Below are 21,046 nucleotides of genomic sequence, written 5' to 3'. Positions count from 1 at the left end.
TAGGTTAGACCTCTCTCCACTTCCCCCACTGCCTTTTGGCTGGACAGAGCCGGAACTATATCAAGAAGCATTCACAGTGTGTCCAATGAGAGACTCTATTTTTAAAGCTAGGAAGAGATATATTTGCCCCTGGGTAGTAGTTTTATGACAAGTTGACCAGAAAAATGAATTTGCTTCCTATTAAGGTTATACAATTTTAAAAAGTAAATATATATAACTTATAACAATTGAAAAAGCAGTGAAATAGCAGGAAAAATATAAATGCGATAACCCAATTCATGAGAAGAAAATATAAACTCTTTATGAAATGTACTAGTAGTATTCAAAGTAATTTGGATTTAATGTAAGATATCATGGATGCTAAGACCATGTCCAATAGAAATAATCGATTTAGAAAATAAACAACTTCAGTCTGTTTCAAAAGTATTTATGTTTTATTTTATGACTAAATATTATCATTGAGCTAAAATAATTTATACAGCTACAAACATGAAAATATTAACTGTAGATGTAATTCAAGCATGTGCAAGTATCACCTGTCAGTTGGCTGTTATGAAAACAAATTGTAATTAAAACAAACTTAAATTAATTCAATTTCTTTAAAATTCTTTGCAAATACAGTACAGCTATTTGAGAAATGAAAACTAATTTGACTTCCATTACTCATAATTAGCACTTATTAATAAGGCAAGAACTTTTAAATAAGCTATAGTATCTCTGCTTCCTTGAGGGAAAGGATAGGCTATCATTAAATTTAAAATATAATTGGTTAGCTTAGGTAACTTACCTAAAGTGACCCAGAATTCTGAAATTTTGAAAAGACCTTAGCTGCTCTGAGCTGCAATCTTCCTAAAGAAAAACTTTCTACTTTCTTTCTGTTCCCAAATATCCCACCCAAGGACTATCAAAATATATTAACTGCAATTCTGTTATAATTTGAATACCTTCTTCTCTTATTTTTGTGTAAAAATCAATGTGTAATAGATAAAGAAAGTATAGTCTGCTCTTTCCATTTTGCAGCTGCATGAAATGTTCTTTTTCACTTTCAGAGAATGAGAATAAATGATAAAGAAGAGTCACTTTATGCCTAATATCTGGTTAGAATTTAATTTCCTCTTTACATTTATTTTGGGCAAAGGAAGCTTTACTTAAACACATTGTCTGATTCCACTGGATTGTCACAGACTTCCCTCGTCTCTCCAATTGTTTTGCTCGCAGCTTTCGGGAAACCCTGCTCGCCATCTCTGTTGTTCAGTCATGTCATTCTTCCTCTCTCTTCTTGTTCAAAGGCTCTCAAAATCTCTTTTCTTAATACAGATTCCCATGACTAAGAAATATAAAAGAAAGAAAGCTAATCTCTCTGCCCCTAATTTTTTTTTTCTCACTAGCACATTTCTTCCATACAGCAAAACCACTCCTGGATTAGTGCTTGTACTTTAGCACTTTCCTATCAGTGCTTGCATAAAATGAGCTATAAATGCCTCATCCAAAATAGATGGTGACTTTTTAGGCTTTATATAACTGCATTCTTTTATATGCTAATCCATAAATGTTCTCTTCATTTGAGATACTTTGAGATCAGGGACATTATCATTTTGAAATAATTTTGTGAATCCCATAGAAAATGTCCATGTGATATAATAAACAGCGTGATATAGAATTTGCACTAAATCTGCTCAGTACAATATCCAGAAGTTTGCAAAGACTTAGAACTAAATTGTATGTGCTGGTGATTATACTTGATTTAAACCAACAGCAGATATTCACTGGCCAAAATTAAGTGAATGCTCCATGTTGTTAATGCATGGTTTTATAAATGCTGCAAAAATACACTTATCAAGTTCTATGACAGTAAAATATAAAATCTAGGGGTTGAAAAGGAGGTCAAATATATTGATTCCCACAGTGACCAGAAAGAAAAAAAGTCTAGAGTGAGAGTTAAAAAAAAGAAAAAGGAAAGGAGAATGATTTTTAGGCCTTCCTGGAGCCCTTCCATAATGTCCTGTGGCATTTCAAATAAAGGATGTAATTAATTATCCTCTGACATACATTTAATTAGGTGTGTTTCATCAAATATCTTCTTAGAAGTAAAAGCTGACTGCTGTCCCTAAATACTATGACATGTACCACAGGCTCTGAAAAATCCATTTGCTCATCTTGTATACACAAGTCAGTGTGCATTTTGGGAGGCTCAATTTGTCTTCAAAGGTCAAAACTAACAATCTACTAACAATTTACAAAGTAAATAGTACTGGAATTATTACATATATTAGCCAATTTAAGCTTCATGATAACTTCAGCTAATAACTAATGTCAATCATTAGTTATCTCTATTTTACAAACCAAAAATGGGTTCAGAAAGGAAAAGTAATTTGGCAAAAATTTTATTTCCTAAAAATAGCAGGGCTAGGATTTGAGTTCAGAGTCTGAGTTTTTGGCCACTTTGCTCAAATCTCAAAAAAACTTTTGATAGAGATCTTATCCAACACGATTGGTACTGGAAGTTGATAAGCTTATCAAAGAAGTCAGTTAAGGTACGAATTTATCTTAAACAATTTTACTAGAGGACTGATATATATGTAGAGAGAGGGAGACATGAACAGATTTATTTGTAGGTATTTTCATATATGGCCAAAATTTCTTTTCGGTAGGTATCCTATGTTGTGCTCCCCACAAAGCAGGCACTGAGGTGACGATTAAGTGCAAATGGTCTATTTGAAAATGATCCCAGAGAGCATAACTAAGAATGCAGGGAAAGTGATTCAGAGAAGAGAGAAAAGCCGTCAAGGTGTAAGTTTAGCTGTGGCAACTGAAATTCAATCACATTTGGGATACTCTGAGAAACTGTGTGGTGGCTCAGACTGTCTTAACAAAAGATGGAAAAGCTGGCTATATATTTATTCACTGATTCCCATGCCTCATTGCATCTGAGTTGCACCTGGGGGCATTAAATCCCTAGCATTTTAGATGGCCATGGCCCTGGACTGAACAAGTTTCTGGATCCCTAAGGAAATCCCTCAGGCAGAGAATCAGAGAAGTTCAGGTTCCTGGCATGGGACGCTGAAAAGGTGCTGCGTACTGTTTACTGAAACTGTAGGTGAACGCAGAGAGATGTGGATGGAGCACTAAGCATCAACAGTGTCTGTTTCTACTGTGGGCGGCAGGGGGAGAGTCCCTGGTTGGAATTTCTCATCATTTTTCTTGCTTAAACCACAGCTTTTCCCTATTTTCTGTAGGTACAATTTTCTGTTTCTTTAAAGTGAAATAAGAAATTAGATACTTTGAAAGCATTCAAAGTGCAGAATCCTTTAGGTGATTTATTTTTCATACTTTTACATACTTTCCTCCAACCTTTACAATCATTTTATCCTCAACTAATTCTATAGAAGGTTTTTTTTTTTTTTTTTGTAAAATGTCCTATAATAAATCTCCCCAAAACTCAAAAAACAACTTTATTTCTTAAATATTTCAACTATATACAGAATAATTTGTTAAAATAGTTATGACTCTTGGTAAATACGCAACTTAACTGGTAGAATGGCTAAGGCAGATTCTGCTTGCCTTAGACGTTAGGTGCCATGTTTACCAATGAATTGAGACCACGGGTTGACCTTGTGGGTTTGTGATGTGGAAATTGTTTTTAAAAAGTTGCTGGTATTTACTGCTGCCATGAATCTTATTCTCAGTTCCACTTATTTACATTTTATGAAAGAAAATGCAAAGAAGAAGCAGTTCACTGTGTGACCTGAAAAGGGCGCACTATCACCAAGTGCGCTTGGACCCAGATCACTAGAAGGCACATCCATGGCCAATTGATGAGGCAAGTCACCCATTCACCCGAACAGTGAGGCAATGCAATAAACAAGGCTGGGAAATTAAATAAGTCCTTTACAATACTGATGTCATTAATTCGTGTAATCACAGACTTAAATAATGACTAAAACATTACTTTTGTAAAAGTCAATTACAAATCCTAGGCAAAAATAAAAAGTGGGCAAGAATCTCAGCCTTGCTATGTTCTCCTTCCTTAAAATTCCTCTCATGTTTATTTAGGCACTTTGGCCCCTTGTGACAGTCTGTCCCTCAAATACTACTCCTTCTATAGCATGGATTCACTGCTAGGAAGCTAGTGCTCATCCAAGAACTTCATTTCTAGGACCCACGTGCATAGAAATGGGGCTGTATGACTAGTTCTTAATGAGATAAAATTGATGGAAGCAAAGTATATTATTTCTTGGTCTAGATTTAAAAAAAAATGAATGTGCATCATTCCCTCTCTTTTACTATCTATTAGCTGAATATCAAAACTCAGGGTGACCTGGAAGATGACTGGGAGCCTGGTCTCTGAAGGACTCAATGAATAGGACATGACTCATCCTTAGTCCCAATCTCTGGCCTGGAACTATCTTAGACTGTTTAGATACAAAGAAAAAGAACTGGATTATATTGGAGCCTACATTTAAACGAATACTATGTGTTCCCCTAAACCATTTCATTTTTCTAGGTACATAAGTAGACTATCATTCCTAACATTTCTTATTCTTAGGTTGGGTATATATCTCTAAGTTCTGGCTGGTGGAATTTGGATAGAATTGATGTATACTATTTCCAGACCTAACCAGAAAACCTCATCCATGATCCTGCATCCTCACTACTCTTCCTCAGTCTCTTGGAATGACATGTTGAAGATGGAAGGGGCCTAGGTCTTCAATTACTAAGTGGGGCAGCTTGAAATGACTGTGACATGACACCTTATTGGCAAAGCACTGAATTTCAAGACTGTTTATTTCAGTAGTTATCTTATTTTGAATAATATAGAAATTGAAATCTTGAAGTGGTGCCAAGACAGTAGCATAACATGTGTGGAATGTATTTAGTGATCTGATGGTAGATAATTGAGGAAACAGATATCTCAGGCTGGATGGTTGGAGATCTATACTATCTACTGAATACATTTCATGAACTCTCACCTACACCTTTTGCCTACTGAACTTGATCTAGGGGAAGAAGTCAGAAAACAAAGCCATTAATAGTATGTCTTGGTTGTTTCTATTGTGTTTGGCAATACGTTGTAAGAAAGAGACAGAAAAAATTGGCTAGGTTTGCAAGCAGAAACAAAAGAAAGTGAAAATCTAGAAATTTGGGGCCTTGCTATTCCCTTCTTGATCCCAAATAGAAAGAAATGGAATTTAGAAAATCTTTGACCTAGTGAAACTTTTCAGTTGAACCACGTGACTCAGCTTTGTGACCAAATTCAAATTTGGGATCCAACCTTCCTAAAAAGCCTGGTAGCCTCAGGGAGCTGGCATTAAGCACCAAGTCAGAGACTTAAAGGTAAGGAATAAAGGAAATAAGTATATTTGTGAACTATAATTGAGAAAGAACTTTAGATATGGCTATGAGTACAAGGAACTGATATGAAACAAATAGATCAGAAAATATTGTTTGTGAGAGAATTCTACTGACCAAAAAGAAAAATATGAGTTTGGTCTAAAATGTTGGAGGATTTGGGGATAATTTTAACAACAATCATGAAGCTAAGATGCAGGGTGCAAAATTTGTGCAGCCTTCACAAATGGCCTGTTTGCCAACACCTGCCTCAGATATCCACAAGGAGGGTATTAGACAAGGAACAACCTCTCAGAGGGCAGAGCCATGCACCCCCTAGGAGGAGTTTCTCCCAGAGTGTGGAATTAGGGTTTAATCAAGGAACTTCCTCCTCTTTCAAGATAGGTGCTCTTTACAATATTCACCAAACAGGTGGAATATTTTACACCCGTGTCTATTATGTCTCATTCTTCATTTTTCCCCATGACAATGTTGTCGTGCCACTGTTCGGTTTTGAGGAAGAGGCCAAATAAAGAGTCTTTTCAGGTTGTAAGATGCTGACCTAATGGAAAAGACAATGAACTCTCTGTAGATTCTAGATTTTGAGCTGGCGGCAGTGACTGGATGAACTTTGGGTTGTCTGCCTCATTGGAGAGGTCATTAGTGTTTCTATGTGTAGAAGTAAGAAAAGTGCTATGTGTTCACCAAATGCATGGTTTTTGGAACACAGGAGGACTACATTGTTTTCCATACATCCCCTTGATTAGTGTAAGGGCATATGATTGAATCCTGGCCATATGAGTATGCATGTGAGTAGAAGTGATATATACCACTTCTATACCTGGCAATAAAAACAGACAAACAACCAACCAAAAAACCCTGCATGATCCTCCATTCTCTTTATTCCCTTTTCCAGAGACATTTAAAACCACTTCTTGAGAATGACAGAGCCACATAATGAACAGAAGCTGCGACTGTGAATTACTTCATGGGGCAGAGTCCCACCTTTCAACTCATGGGACTATGAGGTAAGTAAGCAATGAACATATATTTTCCTAGGCCATTAGATTTTGGGTCAATTGGTACAGCAGTGTATTAGATTCTTAGGACTGACATGAAAATTATCACAAACTCTGTGGCTTAAAACAACAGAATTTTTTCTATCACAGATTTGGAGACCAGAAATCTAAAATCAAGAGGTATGGAAGGGTCATGTTCCCTCCAAAGACTCTTGTGAAGTTTCCTTCCTTGTCTCTCCCAGTTTCTGTTGGCTGCCAACAATTTTTAGCATTTGTTGGTTTACAGACACTGTAGTCCAATCTCTTCCTCCATATTCACAATGATTTCTCTGCCATGTCTGTGTGCATGGCTCAAATCTTCCTCTGCTTTTCTAGTGACATTTGTCATTGTTCAACCTACTTGGAGCATTTAGCCTATTCAACCAATTATGCTTTCAAGCTCTATTACCATTTTTTTTCTAAGAAAAGTTTTTTTCCAGAACAGAAGTCAATGTTTCCCAAGTTGCAGTAACCAAAATGACTTTAGGTGGTATACATTTGAATATTGATAATTATGTTTGCCATTTTTTTCTTTCTTTCTTTTTTTGAAACAGAGTCTCACTCTGTCACCTGGGTAGAGTGCAGTGGTGCCATTGTAGCTCACTGCAACCTCAAACTCCTGGACTCAGGCAATCCTCCTGCCTCAGCCTCCCAAGTAGCTGGGAATACAGGCACACAACACATATTTTTGCCATTTTTAAGGTTCTTTCTTAATTATATAAAGTGTCTCATTTAAATAAATTTAAAATATGTCAAATAATTGAAAGGAAAAACATCTATGTATTAGTAAGCAACAGAGAAGCCTCCTGAAAGCAAGAGGTCTTTCGTGGTGTCCTTGAAATCATGTATCAGGAGGTTGATGGCACTGAAGAAGATGAAAAGTGGCCTGTGACACTAGGAAGTAAATATTTTTGAATAATAGTATTGCATGGGCAGTGTCCAAGTTTGGACAAATGACATCAAATAATGATGTTTGTGAAAAGTTGCTAAGCTTCCAGCTACATGCTCATTTTGGAAAGACCAGTAGGTCACTGTTTTTCTTTCCTGTGTGCCCATATAGGAATAGCTTCTTTAGGTTCACCGGATATCAATGATCATAGAAACTAAAACACATAAAAAAGTATTTATCAGAAGAAGCAGTGCTGATCCATGATGTTGGATCAAAGACAAAGCTTTGTGCACCAAAAAAAAAAAAACCAGTAACATGTTATAATAACAGAACTCATGTCTCTTGTACTGCTTCATCAAAATAAGAGAAAAAAAAACAACAACATAAATTAGGAAGTTATTATTTCACAGAGGGTCCTTTGTCTCAATTGTAATCAATTAAACAATAAATTAAAAGCTGTTTGAATAGGGATATGACAACTGGTCCTATAAAAATCCTCACCAAAAGAAAATATGTCAAGGACCTCATTATAATCTCTATTATACTTAGCATTTTTACCTGCATATTCACTATAGATATCTCACCAGACATTAATCCTATGATAATTTATGTAAATTCACTTCAATTTTAAATTGAACATTGTTTGAACAAATATATGTTTTTGGCTTATTATAAAGATACGGAATTAAGACATCAAATAGCAGGACTAAGTCTCATTATTATAAATAGATTATGGCCCAAATCTTCCTGAAGTCAACAGAAAGAAAAGAAAATGAGCACATTATTACATTAATGTTAATTCTGTTCTAATTTCCAAAGCTATTCATTTTATTTGTTAATTATGCTTTGATTAAAGGTTCTGGTCTAAGTTTATAATATTAATATTTCCCTTTTTAATGTAGCCAGTTCTGCTTAAAAATATGCTAATCTGAGAATAAGATTATAAACTGAAAAATAATAATGGGTTTGCTATAATGAGTTTTTCCCCTATTTTGACCAATAAAAATAACACCCCTCTTCACATTGCTCTGGACATTAACTGGTAGTCAGGTATATATTAAATGATAAGATAGCTAGTATCTTTGCATTTTCCCTCTTTTTATTTTCCATTTGACCTTATTAAATAATCCATTTCCTTAGAGCTGTATAAAAATACAACCTGGTTAATAATAAGATTCCCATTTAGTGACTTCTAGACAATAACTTTACATTTTCTGTCTTACTAAGTCTCATCAAAACTTAAAACCTTGTTACAGTAAATATTTTGATTCAGTTGAGATTGGGTGGGGCCAGTAATTATATATTTCGAATAATCTCCTTGCTGATGCCAATGCTGCCAGTCCACGGGCCACACATTGAATAATAAGTTGTATTCATATTAGGTAATTATTCAATTTTCATTTTATTAAATTCACACTGGCTTAATGATTATGGAGCCATATAATATTAAGTCAAAATGACAACAATATCCAAAAAGAAAAAAAAACCACCCAAAGGGACATGCACAGAAAAACAGAATAAATCTAGAGGTTTTAATACCCCCTTTTTATACACTTTAAAGTTTTGCATATCCTAACTATGTAAGAAACTAGTTCAATAGTCAACACCTCCCAACTACACTAGCACTTCACAGCTACACTAACACTTTCTCAACCAGAAGGTTTCCTTGCATCTTGCTCATTTATTGATTTGTCATATTTTGTGTCCACAAGTATTCTTGGCAGCTTAGCAAGAGCTCACCTCTCATTTCACAGCCAAACGCTGCTTAAGTAACAGCACAGTTCCCCTGCACAGATGGAAAAGTGAGCAGTCTTAAGAGTACCTCTCTTGAAGTCTCACCAAAGGGCTCCAATTTTCTGAGATCATTGTTCAAACCTAACTTGGAGGAATGCTTGCCTGATTCCCTGCAGTGTATTAATTCATTTTTGCTACAGTGTTATCTATAAAGATCACCTATCCAAGAAATCACTTATCAAAAAAAAGAACTCACTGGAAATCACAATCTAAACATTCACCTGAAGAAATTATGTTCTTTAGAAAACCTCAAAATTTTATTCATTGTTACATGCCTATATGTGTACAGACAACACACATATAAAATATGACTACAGATGGGGAGAGCTTAATGAATACAATGAGAAAATTAAACAAACTATTAATGACAGCAATGTTGAACAGAAGCATTGAACAGCCCTGGCATTTCAGCCTTTGTACCTTTGTATGCTTACCTGGAGGCAGCCTGGCATAATGGTTAAAGATGCCTGTATTGGAATCAGAGGGTCTCAGTTTGAATCCCGGTTCTTTTACTCAGTAGCCATGTGACCTAGGACACTTAACCATTCTAAGTCTCAGTTTCTTTACAATAGCTTCTGCTTTAAAAAATTGTATTAACTTATTGCATAGCAAAAACCAAGAAATCACATAGGCATGGAACAATAAGCATTATTTTCTCACTCATCACTCTGTGGGGTTGCAGGCTGGCTGGGGACATTCATCTGTGGATGAAGTCCAGGTCAGTTCCATGCTCCTCATTCTGGCACCTGGGTTGGAAGGACAGTGTCTATGGAGTTCTGAAGCTTCTGTGGTTGAATAGCAAAATGTGCCGCAGATTCTACACAACAACGATATCACTTCAGCTCACATTTTCTTCACCAAACCAAGCCATGTATTGGGCCCAACATCAAGGAAATGTGAAAGGAATCGCCTCTCAAAGAGGTAATAAGGGAAAAGGCAGTGACTAAACAATAATCTAATCTTTCCCAATTTTTTTGTGAGGGATTGAAAATGCTCTTCAAATGCTTAGCCAGTGATATGTAATAAGTACTCAGTGAATTCTTAGAAAACAGAAATATTTAGAGCAACTCTGGGAAAGAACCTGGTTGACTGTTCACCAGCCATTTCCCTTTTGCTCTGAGGTATACAGCTCAACCACGTTTCCCAGTTTCTCTTGTATTTAGGTGCATCCATTTGTCTGAGTTCTGGACAGTGGAAAACGGATAGACATGATACACTGGACCTCAGCCTGGCTCACAAAAGTTGCCCTGGCAATCTCCCCTGCTCTCTCGTTCTCATGGGCAGGCTTGAAGCAGGGGTCCCAGGAGAAGATCCAGAGGCTCTAATTCAGAGTGTCTGGCAGAATTTTTGTGATGATGAACATTCTTCAATAAAATAGTCACTTAGGCAAACGAGGCTACTGAACACTCGAAATATAGCTTCTGCAGCTGAGGAGTTGAATTTTTAATTTTAATTAATAGCTACATGTGGCTAATGACTACCATATTGAACTCTGCAGTTCTAGGGAAGGGCAAAGGCACTACATGGAAGGAGCCTGCAAGATTGCATGCCTATCATCTGATTGAACTGTGACATGAACTAGGAACAAAATTTTACCTTGTTAAATTACTGAGATTTGGAGGTTGTTTTATGGAGCCATTAGACTATCCTGACTAATCTGGTCTATACATGATAGAATTCAGCATTCAGGCTTAATATGAGACAGAGAAATATTTGAATACTGGCTCCACATTTACTAATCACATAACACTGGGCAAGTTACTTAAACTTTTCCTTTATCTATTAAGTGGGAATACTACCAGAACCTACCTAATATTGTTGTATGAGGATTAAATAATATGTCATATTATGTTTTTAAAATGACAGCTGAAACCCAGTAAGAGCCTAAAAAATGGCAGTCATAATTGTTGTTGTTGTTAACCAGTTAAATAGCTGAAACTGTAAAATTCATAAGGGTCACCCCAAAATCCATCCATACTTTAAGGAAATATTTATGTTAAAATTTTTATATGAGAGGATAGATTGAGGCAAGCCATGCCATTAGTCAAATAGATTTAGACAGAATGGCTTATAGCAGTATGAAACCACATTTCAATATCATGTCTGGGACTTTAATAAACTGCTTAGAAACAAAGAAAGAAAAGGAATTCAAGCTATGTTATAAAAATGATTAAGAGGTGGGAATGCATTAAACAGACATCCTAATTAATAATAATAAAATTTTGAACCATAGTTGAAAAACAACTCAAAAGGAAATAATATAGCTTGCAAATTTTAAATAAATGTGTTTGGTTCAAGAATAGTTGTCTATTAACCCCACCAACCCACCTTGACTATGGTTTGTTTGGAACCTTCAGCATTGGAGAAAATACAAATGTGTGTAGATGTCCTTGATGTTGCTAAGATAAAAAAAAGAGTGGATGTGGAGGTGCAGTGGGTAGTTTATGACAGGACTCTTACTCTAAATAAAAAGAAGATTATTGTGGAAGTGTGAAATCTTCACAATAATTTAACAAAGTACCAAAGTGCAATCTCATGTGCTCTTTAAAGCAACATTTATCATCAATTTAGAAATGCCTTATTTCATCTAATTAAAATAGAGCTCAACACATCTTGTGATAGAAATTTATACCAGACAACAGTACAATCTAAAATCATATTTATTATGTTTAAAGCAAGTGACTTATTTTTAGGAATGGGTAGATCAATTCATTCCAAGTGATAACTTTCTTCAATTTCAAACTACATTGTTACAACCTGAAAAATTATCAGGAATATCTGTCTCATGGTGATGTATAATTTGAATAGGGCCATTCACATTTTGTTTTATTGGAATATATATCATGAAAAATTAGTTTTCAAATGTTGATTTAAGGTACCCATTTGCCAATTTTTGAAATAGAACTCACCTAAACATCACAGAAACAAAAGAAATTAATGCTTTTACTAAGAACATCTTAGCTTTGCAGTGTTTTTGTTTATTGATTTGTTTTGCTTTATTAAGCCCGTTTCTCAACTTAAAAACAATTGGAGATAATCTTCTCTCTTAGACCATCTCTTCTAGTCCCAAAGCTTTTAATACAATCGATCAGTATGCCAATGACTTCCAACTTTATAACTCCATCCTTGACTGTATCAGTCAGCTTTGCTGGGATAACAAATAACTGTAATATCTCAGTGGGTTTCAGCAGCATTTATTTGCTGTGCACACTAGTCCAGCACTGCAGCTCCAATGGACTTGACTGGAACAGTGCAGTGTCCTGTGTCTCCTCATCTCAGATACCAGGCTTGAGGATCAGAGGACCCCATGTCACTTTCATGGTGGAGGACAGGAAAAGGGGGCCAAACTAAAACATGCAAGCGCATTTACAGCTGTTGTTCAGACATAGCAAATTTCAAATTTGTTCATATCTAATTATCCAAAGCCATCATGTGGGATGAGATGTATGGTCTGCATATAGGGAAAGGTGACAAGGCTGGGGGAAATACTTGTAAACAAATAACCCATTTACAGCAGTCCTTTCTCTCTGAACTTAAGGTTCATATGTACATTAGAGCTACTTGACAACTCCAGTTGGATATTTAATAAACATTTTACCCTTACCATGTCCAAAATTGAACCTCTGACCTGCAGTGTCCTCTCCAAGCTGCAATCCACTAATCTATCTTTCCTGTCTCAATAAATGGCACTATTATCTGATCTATATTACTGACCACTATTCCTTAGCGTCATATCCTATCAGTGATGTGGAGTCTTTACAGACCCAAATCTGGGCACTAGATTGCTTGTTACCTGGAGAAAGGTCCAAGGGATGTTTTTAGATATTTTTTAACCTTTGTATTATGAAAATTTTTAACAACATAAAAAGTAGAGATAATAGTATAATGAATTCTATGTATTCAACTTCAGCAATTATCAAACTTATGGCCAATCCTGTTTCACTAAATCTTGCTCTACCTTAACACCCCCCAAAAGCTTTCTAAACAAATTCTAGATATTCTATCATTTCATTATTGATATTATAGTACAAAGAGAGTAGTGTTTTTAAATAAACAAAAAAGGTCACTTTATGTTCTTGGTACCCTACAATAGGTTCCCATCGCTATTCCCATTGCTGCTGGAAAATCTAATTGCCTTAATACTTGTAGTATCAGTCCACACCTCTAAATTAGCTTCTCTTGTTTTATCATCATCCTCATCAAATCAGCCTTTAACCCACTGCAATTTCTGTTCATCTAGTGCTCCCTTTGCCTCCAAAGCTCTCCCACACAACGTTTACATGGCTGGATCCATCTTGTTATTTAGGATTCAGCTTAAATGCTGGCCTCTCCGAGGAACATTCATTGACCATCAGTCTTAATCATGAAACTTTTTTTTTTTGCTACATCTTTCTGCCTAGAACAATGCTCTTTCCATAGCATGTATTTGGTAGTTGTTGAGTGAATATTTTTGGTTGTGTGGGCTGGTAAACTTTCTCCTACTTGAACCAAATTCCTGCATATTTTTATTTAAGGAATTCAATCAGCTTCATTAAGTGGGATGGTTTTGAGATCTTTTTTTATTTATGTATTTCAGGAAATTATGAGGACACAAACATTTTGGTTACATGTTATGACTTTGCCACATCCAAACCATGATTTGAGGCGTGCCTTTCCCCTGCTACGCTGCTCACGGCGTCTGTTTTGAGATCTTAACCATATATTCCTGTCTAAGATTTAGAGTTAGAGAAGATAAGTACAGAAATAGAGGAGCTGTCTTGCCATTTGAAGATTAAATGTGTTTATATACTTGTGTTTTATTGAAGTGAGGAATGAGGTGTGAGAGCTGGATAGGGAACGCACAGGGCATTGAAGAGCAGTGAAAGGAAGATCCACAATTCTTCTTGTGGCATGATTTAAGACACCTTGGAAATAAAAATGAAAGATCAGAGGTTTCAATTATTATTTTTGCTTTTGAGGCTTCTCAACATAAACTCAGTTCTAATACATCCAAGAAATTTGTATGGATTTTTTGGGAGAATTACCCTATTTTTCAACATAAAACCATTAAGAATCATCATCTCTATCTATTCTTTGACCACACTGAAGCAGAATGGACAAGCAATTAAGTAAACAAGACAGCAATAAGCAGAAGGCAGCATAAAAAGGGGCTTATAAATAAAAGTTACATCAACAAGACTGCATCTGTGGGTGCTATTAGCAGGGGTGATGAGTAAACCTTTTTAATTTTCCCATTATTTCTATCCAGATGATGCATAATGTGCCCGTGTACCATCTTTGCAAATGCAGCCACCTTTGCCACCTTCCAGTCAGATTACCACTCATAAGCTTCGTGTCATGAGAAATTTAGGAGCTGCCAATGGGCAAAGGTATATTACAACTAAAAAAAAAATCATTAATTAGGAGAATAATTAGGAAGGATGTTTCTTTCTGTCATTTCAAGGGGTTAAAAAGGAAGGAAGGAAACAAACTGTTCTTCTTTACATTAAAACATGAAACTAGAAATGAGCTTTTCTACTTATCATCTCCCACAAAATTACAGTAGCAAAATCTGGAAGAGAGTTTTAATTATATTAATAGTTAGAGATGGAGTCTGCATAGTAGCAGTACAACTTAATTAAGCATTCTAATAAAAGCTGTGATGGGCCACATAGATTGTAATTTTTTAGGGCTTCAAGAATCAGGACCTCCCTTGTAGATTAACTTAGCATATGTCAAAGGAAAACAAGGAGAAAACTTATTAGGTTGATGTCATTTACCAGTTTCCCTATCTTTCTCTGTTTCATGTTTTATATATTAAGACATAACAGTGAGTTACTATGGTGAATTCCATGTTAAGAAGAAAACCCAATTATCATGATAGGAAGACTAGTGTAGCAGGTACAATAATTTCAAACTCAACTAGAAAAAATTGTAATTTTTATTTTATGTAACTCAACCTAGTTTCAGTCTTAATTCCATTCTAACCAGGAGAACAACAACATCATTTTGCCAATTCAAAGTAGTCTAAAGGACCCTCGCCCCTTTTCCCTGGTGTTGTATATAAATACCAAGGTTATTAAGGTGAAAGTTGATATGGGAAATTGTGGCATCTTGTTCTCTATCACTGTCTGCCTACAGTGATATCTGCAGGTATATACCCCAAACTAGATTCTGGAATTAATACCTTCATGATGGCATCATTTGAGGTGTCCTGTTCTCATGTAGATTTTTATCATATGATCCCTGCCACACGTGCTGTTGCTAGTCCCCTCCAGTTTTTTTTGACTCACAAAGCTTTGCCAGTATCTTCCAGAAAAACCATCTGTCTATGCTGTAAGTATTGTTGGTATATAGAGAACTGATTTAGCCATTTCATTTTTATTCTACTCTGCCAAGAAGACACATAGAATATTGGCAGCACAGATTTTATCTAATGGCAGATTCCTAAAATTATCAGGGGATTCTACTTTGGCCCCATCAGTTTAGAATTAACGCAAGTGAGAGAGAAGGGGATGAGAAACCCCTATGGAATCTTGATTGCTAAACTCCTTCAGATATAAGGATCTTTCTCTTGTCTGGGGAGGGTTCAGAGAAGGAACTCCTTATGTGTGATCATGTATTTTCATTTTCTCAAATCCTACTGTCTAATACCTGAAATAGAACCTTTTAAAATATAAAAGGTAAGAATGTTAGGTCTGTGCTTTGTTCTGCTGTGTTCCTGAGACTGTCCTTTCCTAAAGCAGTAAGTGCCACTTGTATAGCTGCCTGAAGTAAGGAAGAAAACTACCCAAGAATACGAGAAGAATTAGTATTTGAGACTTTAAATTTTTTCTGTATTAGTCATCAATAGTAGGTTAGTTTCTTAACTTAATCATTTAACCGATGACAGCATAGTATTAGCCTATATACAACATATTTGTCTATAAAACTTATAAAGACAGAGTTTGAGTTTACTTCATGTTGGATTTTTCTTTTGTTTATATGTGAAAATAACATCTACTAATTAAAAGTCTGTCACATCTAAAATTTGTGCTATAATAATATGATAGTAAATGTAGGCTAATCAGAATTCACTCTTAAATACTGCCGATGTGTTTAATTTATGGAATGGAAAGGGTTTGAGAGCTTAAAGAAGGAATCTATTTTTCCAAGATATCAGTAATATTTATTCATAAATAACCATCCATTCAAATATTTTAAGTGAAACTGAGAATTATTCAGAATACTGTAGCTGAGGCAATTATCAAAGCTGTTTCATACCAATTACAATTTATAGACAAGCTAGCACACACCAATATGCTCCTTGCCATACAGAATTCAAAAATTAAAGACAAAATCATTTTGTGAATTTATAATGAAAGTAATCTAGTACATAGTAATGAGCATTTAGAATTTTGTTGATTTATAATTTTCAAAGTGACTTTTGAACTTAAGCTCATTCAACTCTCACTAGTAACACTGTGAGGTGTACAAAATGACATATTTTCATTTAAGTCATTAGAAATTAGACTCAGAAGAGGTGAAATATTTACTTGAGGACATAAGTCACAAATATTCAAAAGTAGAGCTAAAACCATATGATCTGAATAACACAATGGTTTTTCCTACTTATTATCCCCCTCAAAATTATAGTAGGAAAATCTGGATGAGTGTTTTAACTGTAGTTAGAGATGGATTTTACATATTAGCAGCACAATTTAATTAAGCATTCTAATAAAAGCTATGCTGGTCCTCATAGATTGCAATTTTCTAGGACTTCAATAGATTGCCTTATTTTCTGAGTAATGTGTTATTCTAGAATCTTTTTAAAGATATATAGTCTGTTCTTAATAATTCTTCCACAGTTTTATTTACATTACTAAAATGTTTACTAATCTATTTTTCTGATATTTTGCAAAAGCAAACATATACCTAGCTCTTTCCTGAAATATTATAAATTGCAAGTTAGTAAAATCATGATTAATGAATACTTATTGGGTATCAACCTCCGTGTTTTTAATAAATGATGTTTATTCTCTTTAACTGGATTGCATACTTCAACAATGAAGACTAAAAGCTATGATAAATAAAATGCTGACGTGATAGAGATTCAAGTGACTGTTTTGTCCTCACAGATCTTCAAAGATTTGAACAAATACAGAATTCATTACAGCAGTTCTTCAAATAAAACTAAAGGGAAAAAAAAGATCAGTTCAATTTCTATGAGCGAGATATTGGAATTACTTGAAACAGGCTTGTGGTAGCTATTCTCTAGGGAGAATAGTTGTTAACTCAATAGAATCAAGTCCTGAGATGGAGGAGGAGAAAAACAAACCAATCAAGGCTAATGGTTCCTGATGAACCCAGATTAAACACAGAGATTGGTCTGGTTTAAATATACTCAAGGGAACAGTCCTTCAGATAAGAGTATCAATTTTCACTCTGGGTCAATAGGATGAAGAGTGTGCGGTTAAAAATCAGATATTGCAAATGTATACAGCTTGAGTCAGGATGCCTGTTGGGAAAGAAAAAAAAAAAGCACTTAGCAATCAGAAGAAACTCTGAGAGTACATGAAGAATTATAACGAATATAGCCAAATAAAAATTATTACAAGAATTTTAATAAGAAGAATTTTAAAAGGTAGTTAAAAATAAGTATGCAAAACTGAGTAACTTATTTATATATCTATATCTTAGAAAACGGAAAAAAATCGTAAGAATAAAAAACATAAAAATACTTATACATAAATTTTATCCAGAATATCTAGTATTAAAGTGAAGAAAACTGCAAAATATTGAATAATAGAAATACTTGACTAAAGTAAGACACAGCACGTATATGGATGGTAAGTTTAAGTATTATAAAGATTTAGATTTTTCTCTAAGTTAATTTCTAGGTTTAAAGCAAATCTAATCAAAACCCTAATTTTGTTGCTCTTATAAAATGAGACTTTGAATTTATCAAAGGATATATTCAGAAAAGGCAAATAAATTAAATTATAAGATTTTTCTATAAGGATGTTCTATGCAGCATTGTTTAAAATAGTGAAAATGTAATTACTTAAGTATTTAAATTATTACCCTGCATCTGATGATTATGATTTTGTAGGCATTAAGATTGTTTTTTAATAAATATATTGTTAGGTAAGTTACAAAATGGTATGTATGTTACAATAATAATTTTTATTTTGAAAATACTCTGGACATATATTATAGTTATATACATTTGTCTATACGAAAAACAATGGTCCAAACCCTTACTGCTCTTGTCCAGAGCCAGATAAATCTCTCAGGCTGAGAGTGGAGAGAACTATTCTCTATCTTGTGAACATTCTTTGAGCGACTTCCACCTTTCATAAGTGGCATCTCCCATGCATTTCTGTGTTCATGTTTCCTTCTTCAATCTGACTCATTATCATTTCTTCAAGGACATAATTATAGTTTTGTCCACTGCTTATAACATGTTTACAATATATGCATGCATTTATTTATTTTATAATATCTGTCATTGATAAGGTTTTGAGACTAGAAAGGAAAACTGCTGTATATGTCTATTCCGTAATCTTGAAACAAAACTGCAGAAAATATTGGAAATATATTTTGCCAACAGTAGTAAAGAATGGTTTACTTCTACGTTTATAGTGTTCATGATTGGGTGGTGGAATTTTGAATGGTTTTTGTTTTCTCTTTTGAACTAATCCATGATATCCAAATTTTCTACCCTTGGCATGTATTGTTTTTGTAATCATAATAGACACAATATTTGTTACTATTTTTAATATCCCTAAAAATAGCTTCTAAAATGAAGAAAAATTAAACATTTTAAAAAAGTTTTATTTTTATTGTTTTAGATCACTTATAGAAATAAAATGGACATTTTCTAGTAGGAAATACACTCAAATCTGCGCCACCACTTATATATAAGGGTATATTGTACTAAGTGAACACAGCATTAGAGGGTAATCTCTTTGAGAACAAACACTGTGCCAAATGCGTTTTTAAAATTTTTTTACACGTTCCCTGGTACTTGGTACCAAATGCATTTTGATACTCTTCAGCGAAGCTGGCACAGGGCCTTGTACAGAGTGTGTAATTAAATGTAAGTTGAATTAAATTGAAGTATTGAAGACTGACTTACTCTCCACCTCAATCCCATTTTGTCAACTGCCTTATACATTCTAGTTTGATATATTTAAAGGATATATTTTCAACTCTTTAAAAATAATTTAAAGATTTCTAAAATAATTATATATCATTATGTTGAAAATAAGAAACGGGGTATATTGTACATTTATTAATTATACTTTCTCTGGTTGATTCTCTTAAAAAACAATAAGTAGCATCTATTAATACAATACTCTGTGAGGATATACCTACACTCCAATGTATTGTCACATGCCTGAGATCTGACTAATCTCATTATTTGACTTTCTTACTTTTAGAAAATTTTTTATCATTATTTCAGAAAAAAAAAAGAATTACCTTGATCTTATAGGACATAGCTTCAAGTAGAACTGAATAGAATGTAGTGCTATAGTCCTTTTGGTATTCAAAAGTTACTCATGTTTTTCTCAGTCCCCAAAAGGGGTTAAAATAAATGTGACAAAGGGGTTATTGATCTCAGATTAGAGAGCCATGCCTTCCCAAAGGACACTAAAAGTAGACCATTAAGAAAAATGGGTTACTGGGACAAAAATTATCATAAAATGATATACGCTTACATAGGATTCCAGGGGACTTCTGTGTTTTATTTGGGTTCTGAAAATATGCAATATGAATGAGTTAGAACCTGTCCCTGTATTCATTTTGTTGACCTGGGTTTAATATAAAAAGAAAAAGTTTATATCTACTGAAAATATATACATCCTACATCACAACGAAGTATGAGAAAAAAAAAATCTAATGTGACTGGACTTCTGATTGATTTCCTAAAGTCCCATGGCTTTCGATTTCTCAGTGATGACATACTTCCCTGCAGTCAATATACATCTCTTAATTTGTTTGCAGAAAAATTGGCCCCTTTTGCCTTCGCAAATCACACTTTGTAATCAATGGCTATGTTCTAAATAGAATTCAGAAATGTCTTTAGAAATCGAGGGCAGATTCAATAAATTATTTTTAGCCTGCTCTCCCTCTAGGAACTTATCATTACCATAGCATAGCAGGGAATTATTTTTTTCTTCCTTAGATCTGCAAACCAACACACATTCTACTACTACAGGCCAAAATTTATAGAGCAATCACATGTTATTAATATATTTTGTTCAATAAAATCTATTCCAAAATCACTTCTTGGAAATATATCATATTTACATGATTCTTGTGATCTTTTAGGGCATAGAAATTGATACTTGAGTCATTTGGCCTGGGAAATAAATCTTCCATAGCCACACATGGAACAAAGTCTTAATTTTTAGGAAACTAAGAGACTTCCAATACTATTAAATGATCCAGGCTGAGTAAGATAGTTAGGCTTAGAATTTGAAGTCAAAATTAGATTAGAACAATAAGTAATAATTACAGCTTAGAGTAAGCTATTTCACTTATTCTTCAGTGCTTGATGTTCCACAAAATAGTTTACCTTTCCCAGAGAATGGTTAGTGCAACACACTATCATTTTATTTGAAGTACAATGTATCTGTGACATTTCAGTTACCACTGCTAAGATAAACCTCACTAGTGTATGGCCTACACAAGCCCACCTGAGTGTAAATCTCTGAATTTGAACACTGAATTTTAAGAAGTCATCATCCTTGAGTGGTCTCTCCTACAAAAATCATTCCTTATAAGCAACAACAAATGCCACAACCTTAAAATCCTACAATAACAGTGGAAAGATACATGAATGTTCACCCACAACACCATCAAATAGTTAATTCATTTGAACAAAAGACACAAGTGAAGGAACAACCAGAGCCAAAACCAGAGTAAAGACAGTACCAGAACAATTATAAAAAGTTATGGTTCAAACTTCACAATAGAGTCATTAAAGGTGGGTCATAGAGTTCACAAAGAC

The sequence above is a fragment of the Eulemur rufifrons genome, chromosome 2 (genome assembly GCF_041146395.1).
Source record: "Eulemur rufifrons isolate Redbay chromosome 2, OSU_ERuf_1, whole genome shotgun sequence".
Classification (NCBI taxonomy): domain Eukaryota; kingdom Metazoa; phylum Chordata; class Mammalia; order Primates; family Lemuridae; genus Eulemur; species Eulemur rufifrons.
Note: the sequence above shows the minus strand (reverse complement) of the source record.